Source organism: Macadamia integrifolia, chromosome 2 (genome assembly GCF_013358625.1).
Source record: "Macadamia integrifolia cultivar HAES 741 chromosome 2, SCU_Mint_v3, whole genome shotgun sequence".
Classification (NCBI taxonomy): Eukaryota; Viridiplantae; Streptophyta; class Magnoliopsida; order Proteales; family Proteaceae; genus Macadamia; species Macadamia integrifolia.
The window spans coordinates 14,733,657-14,743,442 of NC_056558.1; the positions used below are offsets into that span (position 1 = coordinate 14,733,657).

At 39.2% G+C, this 9,786-nt stretch overlaps 1 non-coding gene across 1 annotated transcript; it reads left to right on the top strand.

The window, feature by feature from the left end:
- The first annotated feature begins 2,857 nt into the window (after nt 1-2,857).
- LOC122072433 lies at nt 2,858-2,964 on the top strand. Its single transcript, XR_006138448.1, has one exon. It is a non-coding gene; the product is annotated as a small nucleolar RNA R71 (small nucleolar RNA).
- Nucleotides 2,965-9,786: the final 6,822 nt, after the last annotated feature.

Below are 9,786 nucleotides of genomic sequence, written 5' to 3' on the forward strand. Positions count from 1 at the left end.
TGAAGTAGTAGGGAACTAAGGACTAAGGCGTTGGATTTTTTTCGATCAAACATGTTACTAAGGCATTGATGACATTTGCACATACTTTCTGCTATGTTTTTTTTTTTTTTTTTTTTTTTTTTTTTTTTTTTTTTTTTAATAATGAACTCTATCCTACTCCACTATTATTGGCCTAAATGACATGGTGGAGAAAACACCAGACACCCAACTTACTATGTAGCTTCGCTTTTTGCATATGCCCATATGACAGTGATGCTAGAGTTCTTTCAGAAATTTCCTCCCTAAAAGTTTTGATCAAGGCACCATGCTTCCTGAGGTGCAATGCCCTGTCTAGTTCCAAGGGAGTTAACTCTTACTATTACTTTTCACACTTAATTTAAAACTGTCTATTCGTCAACTCATGCCCATCTAAAAAGAAAGTCTCAACTCCAAATTAAGAGTACAAGGAACCCACAAACTTACAATTGGTCTTACACAGTAACGCAACAGTTTCTTATTTTCAAAAGAAAGTCCCACCTCAAGACATAGGCTTGTTCTTTTGTTCTCAATAGGTTTTTTATGTATTCAAGATGGGTCCCATAATAAATTTGTTTTTACTTTCATATGTCAAGCAACCGAATGGTATGATCATTAACCAAAAGCCAAAGTAGAATTTCATCCTTAGCAAGCTCAAAAACAAAAGGAAAACAAACAAAAGGAAAAAAAAAAACAAAAATAAAAAACAAAAAGAAATTGATTTCCCTCCCCCACACTTAACTCATGCAATGTCCTCAATGCATGGAAAGAATTAAAAGCAAAGACAATGCAAGCGGGGTCATATTTGGGTAAAAATCAATCATCTATGTAAAGAGCTTCATGGAGATCCATGACCTCTTCACTAGCAGCCGTAGGAAGCTCAAAGAATAGTTTTAGACGCTGACCATTGACCTTGAAAATTGCACCTGTGCTAGGGTTTAAAACCTCAACAGCGCCATTAGAAAAAATAGTCTGCACAATATAAGGACCATGCCAACGGGATCTCGACTTGCTTGTTAAAATATGCAACCTAGAATTGTGAAGGATAACCTTATCACCAGGAGTGAAAGACTTCCTAAGGATTTGTCTAATATGAAAACACTTGGTTTTCGCCTTATAAATCCTAGAATTATCATAAGCATCATTCCTAATCTCCTCCAACTCTACTAGTTGGAGTCCTCTATGAGTACCAGCAGTAGACAGATCAAAATTCAGCTATTTGATAGCCCAAAAAATCTTATGTTCTAACTCAATCGGTAAGTGACATGCCTTCCCATACACCAGATGATAGGGAGATTGACCCAAATCGATCTTATAAGTAGTCCTATGTGCCCATAAGGCATCCACCAATCGATTAGACTAATTCCTTACGATTAGGGTTGATAGTATTTTCTAAAATTTGCTTAATCTGCCTATTGGATACCTCAACCTAACCACTAGTTTGAGGATGATAGGGTGTAGCTAGCTTATGGGTGATCCCATAAGCTAGTTTGAAGGACTATAGGTTGAGTAATTATGAAATTAATGTTACCTGCCAAGAACACCTTTTTGGGCACACTAGTGATATGTTTGTGAGTACACAAATCTTTCAGGACCTTTACATAGGTGGGGATCTGAGATATGGCATCCAAAAGAGGGATGTTCTCTTTTACCTTTTTGAAAACTTCCAAAATCTTATCAATAAAAGCAGTCTTCTTTTTGTTTACCAAGCAATTAGGAAAGGGGATAAGGGGACCATAAGGACCATTTAGAATTTGCTCTTTTTGAGAAGAATCATTTTTGGTTTTCTCAACCAAATCATCTTTAGTTACTTTAGGTTCATCAGATGAACCTAGAATAAGAGGCACACTTATGTCCTCAACAAAAGGAGAATTAACAAGAGTAATAGGTGAGGAAGATTTAGGAACACTCTATTGGTACTCTCTACCACTCCTAAGGGCATAAAAAATATGGCATTGGTTGGAGGGTCTTTGTTGGGTCTGACCTTGTACTACATTCAGTGGTGCATTAGTTGGTGCCTATAAACTAACCGGCTGATGATGCTTAGGGTTAGGCTTTGGTTGACTGGGTAAAGTTCCCTTCTCCCTCTCACATATAATTGAGACAACTTAGGTGAGTTCTCTTGTAAGATTTTGATGGCTTGTCATAAGGAGGGTCATATTTTTTTCTAAGTCACTTATTCTACTTGGCTCTCCAGTGTTGGTAAACCTAGGGGGTTGCTAATAAGATGATAGGAGAGGGGCCCTAGGAAAAATAACCAGAGGTTCTACATTTGGCCTAGGAAAAGTATTTTGGGAAAAAGATTTTTGTGCAAAGGAGGCCTTTGGGGTCCAGATTGATCTTGATTATGAAAATTGGAAGGCCCTGTTTGGTTGCCCTGATTCCAGGAGAAATTTAGGTGATTTCTCCATCCTGGATTGTAGGTTTCACTATATGAATTATTCTAGTATAAGGCATTAACACTATCATTAGAAGTGCCCCCAGAGATATTGGGGCATTCTTCTATGACATGTCTAGGGGACTGGCACCAAGCACACATCTTAACCAAAGTAACTAATGATGGCTCTCTAGGAACAATAGCCTCAATCCTCTTGATTAGGTTATCCAAATGGAATTCCTTGGCTACTATCCCATCCACAAAATATCATTTCCCTCCTATAGTTCTTTCACTTTCTTTGATTAACTCCCACTCACAGGTTTTATCAGTTAGGTCAAGTAAGAATTCCCATGCCTCTCTTTCATCTGTAAAGGATGTGAATCCCTAGGGTACATAGACTCTATCATTTGTTTAGTTGGGCAATCAATACCCTCATAAATAATTTGATATAAAGGTCATATGTCTAGGCCATGGTGAGGGCATTCTTGGAGTAGATCCTTGAATCTCTCCATAAGTTTAGAAAAGGACTCACTAGGCTTCTGCCTAAACTGGTGGATATCACTTCTAAGTTTATTGGTCTTGTGAGGTGGAAAAAACTACTTGAGGAAGACAACTGTGAATTTCTCCCATGTGGTTATGGAATTTGTGGGTAACCCATACAATAACTTCTTAGCTTTGTCTTTTAATCCAAAAGTGATGAACCTAAGCTTAACAGCATCATCACAAAGTTGTTGGACTTTAATTAGAACACATACCTCTTCAAATTCCCTAAGGAATAGGTATGCATCCTTAGAGGGCAACCCATGAAAATGGAGCAACATAGTGATGTACTGAGACTTGAGCTCAAAATTATTGCCCTGGGCTTGTGGTAGAACTATGTAGGAAGATTGGGTTGCTCTAGCAAGATAGAACCTATCCTTCAGAGATTTAGGTGGAGGGTTTTGCCGTTGGTCTCTTATATTGAAAGGCACTAAAGAGAGTAAATGTATAGTATCACTACATGTTGGATCTCTTCTTTCTAACCTATTCGCACTATTACGTACCCAACCAGCACTTATGCAACATAACACTATCCACAACTAGAATAAGACAAACCACTAACACAAAAGAATGAATTTTTTTTTTGAAAACTTTTTTTTGATTTTTTTCTATGAGTTTACCTGCAGGGATCCGGGGTTGCTTAGGTCAATTCCTGAGGTATTACTATAGGGCTAAACTTGTCTTTATCATACTATGAGGCTTGGTGACCTCCACCGATACAACTATTATTGCAAGTTTTTATTCTCAGGAATTCAATAAAAGAAAAAGAAAAACAAAACAAAGCACTTCGATATACCAAAAGACAGTAAAAAATAACATGGAACTGTCTCCCCGGTAATGGCGTAAAAAACTTGTTTGAATTTTAAAAGTAACCACAAGTGTATAGATCAGTGTAGCTAATGGGTCGAACACAAGGAGAGCAACCACTTTATTTTAGGATTCTTTTAGTAACACAAGAGTGTATAGTGATCTACTTCTAATTACCACCCGAAAACATATGCCTCTAAAAGCATTCTAACCAATACAACTAGGAATTTAAATACTTCAATCCACGCAGATAAAAAGTAAAAAAGTGCTGAAATAAAATAAATAAAATAAAAAGAGAAGAAAGCTAGAGAGAGGCACACAAGTAAGTTTCTCTACTTAGCCCAAGGGATGCACTGCAAATAATGTAAACTTCCCTACTTGACTAGAGAGTAACTCTTACAAGGGCTTCACTACTTAGCTTTAGGGAAAAGGAGGCAAAGTAAATAACTGAAAGTAAAGGCAATAAAAAGATGGTCCATAGCTAGAGAGGGGCAAAGCCAACACATGCATCTAGTCAAGGACCTTGGGGGAAAAGAAAAACAATCAAGTAAAGACTGAAACTAAAAACCTAAGTTAAGAAGGAAAGGGTAGTCAGAAGAGGGAATGAGAGGGGGGGGGAGAGAAGACTTATGAGAAGCCGACCTACCTAAACTTCAATACTTGAACTTGAAAACCTAAAAACTTGGTTGAGATTTGAAATACTAATAGTACTAAAAACCAAATCTGGAATAAACCAAATCTGAAATTGGTAGTACTTGGGAAGATAAATCTGAACTTGAAAACTTGTGCTCCACACTTGGTTCTTGTCACTTAGAACTAAGCCTAGAACTAGAAAGTAAAATTACATCTGAATTCTATGAACAATAAACATAAAAAAAAGAACTTGCTTTCATTAAATAAAATTCCATTATATAAGTGCTTAAGCCAAAAAGTAAGAAGAAGAACTAGAGAAAACCCTAGAGAAAATAAAACCCTAAAAGTACTAGAGAGATAGATCATGAACGTATCGCTTCATATGTCATATTAGCTTCTAAGTATTCTGGTTCCACAGGTAGCACATGGGATGGATCATGAACGTATTGGTTCAACATGGATACATGAAAGACATTGTGAACATTGCTGAGGGAAGGTGGTAATGCCAACATGTATGCTACTGCCCCAACTCGCTTCAAAATCTCAAATGGCCCAATATATCTCAGACTTAACTTGCCTTTCTTGTGAAATCTGCGTAGACCTTTGATAGGAGATATTTTGAGAAACACTTTCTCTCCCTCTTGGAATTCCATTTCCTTCCTATGGCTATCTGCATAGCTCTTTTGACGTGATTGGGCTACTTTAATTTTTTCTCTAATGACATCGACTTTATCACATGTATTTTGAATCATCTCTTGTCTAAGCATTCGATGTTCACCTACTTCATCCCAGTATAGAGGAGTTCTGCACCTTCTACCATATAATGCGTCATATAGAACCATCCCAATTGTAGCTTGGTAGCTGTTGTTGTAAGAAAACTCCATAAGAGGTATATATTCCTCCCAACTGCCACTCATTTCCATGGCTCAGACTCGGAGCATGTCTTCTAATATCTGTATGGTCCACTCAGACTGTCCGTCTGTTTGTGGATGGAAGGCTGTACTTAGGTTCAATTATGATCCCAAGGCTTGCTAGAAGCTTTTCTAGAATCTAGAGTTAAACCTTGGGTCTCTATCTGATACAATGCTCACTGGTACACCATGCAAGCATACCACATTATCCATGTAAAATTGTGCTAGCTTATCCATGGTTTAATTGGTTCTGATAAGAATGAAGTGAGCTATCTTAATAAGCCTGTCAACTACTACCCAAATTGCATCTATTCCCTTGGGTGTATGTGGTAGTCCGGTGACGAATTCCATTGTAATGTTATCCTACTTCCATTCAGGTATTGGGAGTGGTTGAAGAGTGCCAAAAGGTCGGTGCCATTCAGCTTTGACTTTCTTACATGCAAGGCAAGTTGACACATACAAAGCTATTGTGGACTTTATTGCTGATCACCAGTAGTGTTGCTTAAGGTCCTTGTACATCTTGGTACTTCTAGGGTGAAGAGAGTACTCAGAACAGTGTGCTTCTTTTACTATTTTGTCTTGTATTACCTCATCGTAGGGTACACATAATCTGTCCTGAAACAACAATGCCCCATCACTGGCTAGTGTAAAGCTAGGGTCATTCATTGTTTGCTCTTGAACCTTCTCCCTGATCCACTGCAACTCAGGATCCAAGGGTTGTTTCATTATGATTTCTTCCCTGATGGAAAAGTTTACATGTAGAGCTACTAAGGACATAGTCAACTGTTGAACATCATCTGACTAGTGCTCTAGTTCCAAGGTCACTCCCTCATACAAGAGGATTTCATCTATTAACATCCCCTCCTGTACAAGCTCTGGACTGATAGCTAGATAGGAAAGTGACACAGTTTGAGCCTTCCAGCTTAATGCATCTGCCACTACATTGGCCTTCTCTGGGTGATTCTGAATATCACAATCATAATCCTTCATAAGCTTAAGTCATCTCCTTTTTCTCATATTCAAGTCTTTTTGGGTGAAAAAGTACTTAGAATTTTTGTGGTCACTGAATATTTCATACTTTTCACCATACAAGTAGTGACGCCAAATCTTTGAGGCAAAAATGACCACTGCTAGCTCCAAGTCATGGGTAGGATAGTTCTTTTCATAGTCCTTCAACTGTCTAGATGCATATGCTACCACCTTGCCTTTGTTGAATAAGTACACAGCCTAATCTGACTTTGGAAGCATCGGTACACACTATCATTCCACTTGTGCCTTTAGGAATAGTCAACACTAGTGCTGACACTAGCCGCTTCTTTAGCTCTTGAAAACTTTCTTCACACTCCTTTGACCAATCAAACTTTATACCCTTCCTAGTCAACTTGGTCATTGGTACTGAAATCTGAGAAAAGTTCTCGATGAAGCATCTATAGTAACCTGCCAAACCCAAGAAACTTCTAATTTCTGTTACACTTTTGGGTACCTCCCAATCTACTATGGCTTTCACCTTATCTGGATCCACTTTGATTCCATTTTTAGACACCACGTGTCCTAGGAATCCAACCTCTTTGAGCCAAAATTCACACTTGCTGAATTTCGCATACAATTATTGCTCTCTCAGTCTCTATAGTACCATCCTCAAGTGTTTTGCATGGTCTTTTTCTGACTTTGAGTAGATCAAGATATCATCAATGAAAAAAATGACCCACTTGTCAAGAATGTCGTGAAACACTCAGTTCATCAAATCCATGAAAGTTGCTAGTGCATTGGTAACCCGAAAGACAACACTAAGAACTTATAATGACCGTACCGAGTTCTAAAGGCTGTCTTTGATATATCACAACTCTTTATCTTGAGATGATAATATCCAGACCTAAGGTCAATCTTTGAAAATATCTTAGCACCTTGTAGCTGGTCAATCAGGTCATTGATGCATGGCAATGGATACCGATTCTTGATGGTTAACTTGTTCAATTCTCGGTAATCAATGCACATAAGTAGGCACTCATCTTTCTTCCTAACAAACAATACTGAAGCACCCCAAGGTGATACACTTGGGTGTATGAATCCCTTCTTTAACAGATCTTGTAACTGTACCTGCAATTCCTTTAATTCTGCTGGTACCATTCTGTACGGAGCCTTGGACATCGAGGCAGCTCCAGGAATCAAATCTATAGAAAATTCCAACTCCCTTTTAGGTGGTAGTTGAGTCAGATCATCTGGAAAGACGTCTGGGAACTCTTTAACTACCTTTACTCCCTCTAGAGGTGTGACCTTTGTATCTAAATCAATCACCGATGGTAGGTACCCCTGACACCCATTTTCCAACAACTTCACCGCTTGTAGAGCGGAGATGAGGACCTTTTTAGCCCACTTTATGATATCCACTTGGTATATTAGTTCCTTCCCTTCATTATCGATCACCTTGATCTATTTCTCAACACACATCACGCTTGCTCTATGTGCTGATAACCAATCCATGCCTAGTACGATATCAAAGTTTTGCATGTTGAACTTGATGATTTGGGCATCTAACTGCTTTCCATTGATCTCAACGGTGTATAACCCATATACTTCCTTCAACTGTGAAATTTTACCTGTAGGTGTACTAACTATCATCTTATGCTCTAATATCTTGGGTGTCATGTTAAGTTTTTTAGCAAATCTCTTTGATGCAAATGAATACGAAGCTCTTGAATCAAGCAAGACATATGCTGGTATACCTGATACAAGTAGGACACCTAATACAGCAATGCATATAAGTAAAGCATGTCATCAATATTTACCAAAAGGCAGTTCTCAATTTAAATCGTACCTGCTACCACTTTTGTGCTAGCTTTAGCTTCCTCAGCTGACACAGCATACATTCTTCCTTGTGGTTGACTCCCTTGAGTCAAAGTAGGTCTGTACCCAGAAGGCTGGTTAGTTGGTAAGGCTAGTCGGGCTCAACAATCTTTACCAAAATGCCCATATGAATGGTAATTAAAACAATGGTTCTACAAAGCTTGGACCAGAGCAGAAGCTCTCTGAGCCTGACCCGTAGCAAGTGGAGGGCAAGGTGGCCTAGTAGCTGTGGGTGTTGTGCTGGTATTCAGGTAAAAAGATGTAGTACCTGGCCCACCAACGGGTCGAGGAGGATAACTCGATGGCCTATAGGGTTACCTGTATGAAGGACCAAATCCATATGATCCACGAAAATTCTTACTCAGGCCACCCAAATCCGCATAAGGGTTTGCTCTCTTCCACACACCAGGTGTAAGGGATGATTCACTTTTCAGCTTGTCTTCAATGATTTTGGCCTTCTATACAATCAAGCCATAGTCGGTGAGATCTAATACCTCAAGTATCGTGCCAATGGATACCTTTAATCCTTTTAGAAACCTTTTACCCTTTTCTTCAGCCGATTTCATGTGAGGACGACAAAGTAGAATAAGGCCTCAAACTGCTACTGATAATCAAGGACAGACTTGCTTCCTTGATTCAAGGCCGAGAACTCCGCTTCCTTGTAGTCTCTAAAACTCCAAGGATAGTAATTTGCTAAGAACAACTCCTTGAATTGTTCCCATGTGGGTTCTGGGTATATGGTAAACAATATGGCTTTTGAGGCTTGCCACCAAGAGATGGCCTCATTCTTCAACTGTAACCCCACATAGATAATCTTTTGAGCATCAGTGCACTCAATCACTTCAAATATCTTTTCAATCTCTTGAATCCATCGGTCCAATTCCAAAGGGTCACTTTCCACCTTAGTGAATGTAGGTGGTAGGTTCCGTTTGAATGACTCCACCACTCTTGTAGTATGGCTCACCAGCTAAAAATATGGTACATATGCCGGATGGTACGGGTAAGGAGGTGGCATCATGTATGGAGGTGTACCCTGAGGTAGTATAGGTGGTGTACCTCCAACTTGTGCCCCAACACCAGGCCCTCCAGTTGGACCTTATGGAATATTTACCTGGGGAGGCTAACCTGGTAGTGCAGTATACCATTGCTGTTGCATAGCAGTCATAAATGCCTGCTGTTGCTGGAGAATCTGCTAATGGAGAATCAGATTCGATTGTTGAATCAAGTTCTCAACATCACCAGAGGTAAGTACCGGTGGAGGATCAGAAACTATAGCAATGGGTGGATTCTCATGAGCCACATTTTGATCAATTGTCTCTTGGGGTTGTGGGTTAGGTGCTTGCCCCATAGGTTTTAGGCCTCCTATTGATTGGTGGCCTATCAACAGGATGAGGACCCCAAGGTGCACCTCGAGTGACACCCTTGGATCTGGTGCGTACCATCGCTAGTATACCTAATTTGCATAAAAATTTTGTATAAGTTAGTATTACAAGTCATTACTAAAATTGTTCGAAGCTTAGCATGCAACTTTGTGCACTTTCATCCCAAAACAATTGAAGAAACGTGCACATAATAATTCAAACTCCAAATTTGTATCTCATTATATGTGTCGGCCCAAATCTCCCCCTATAAACTCATAAATTTTCAATCTTCAAACCC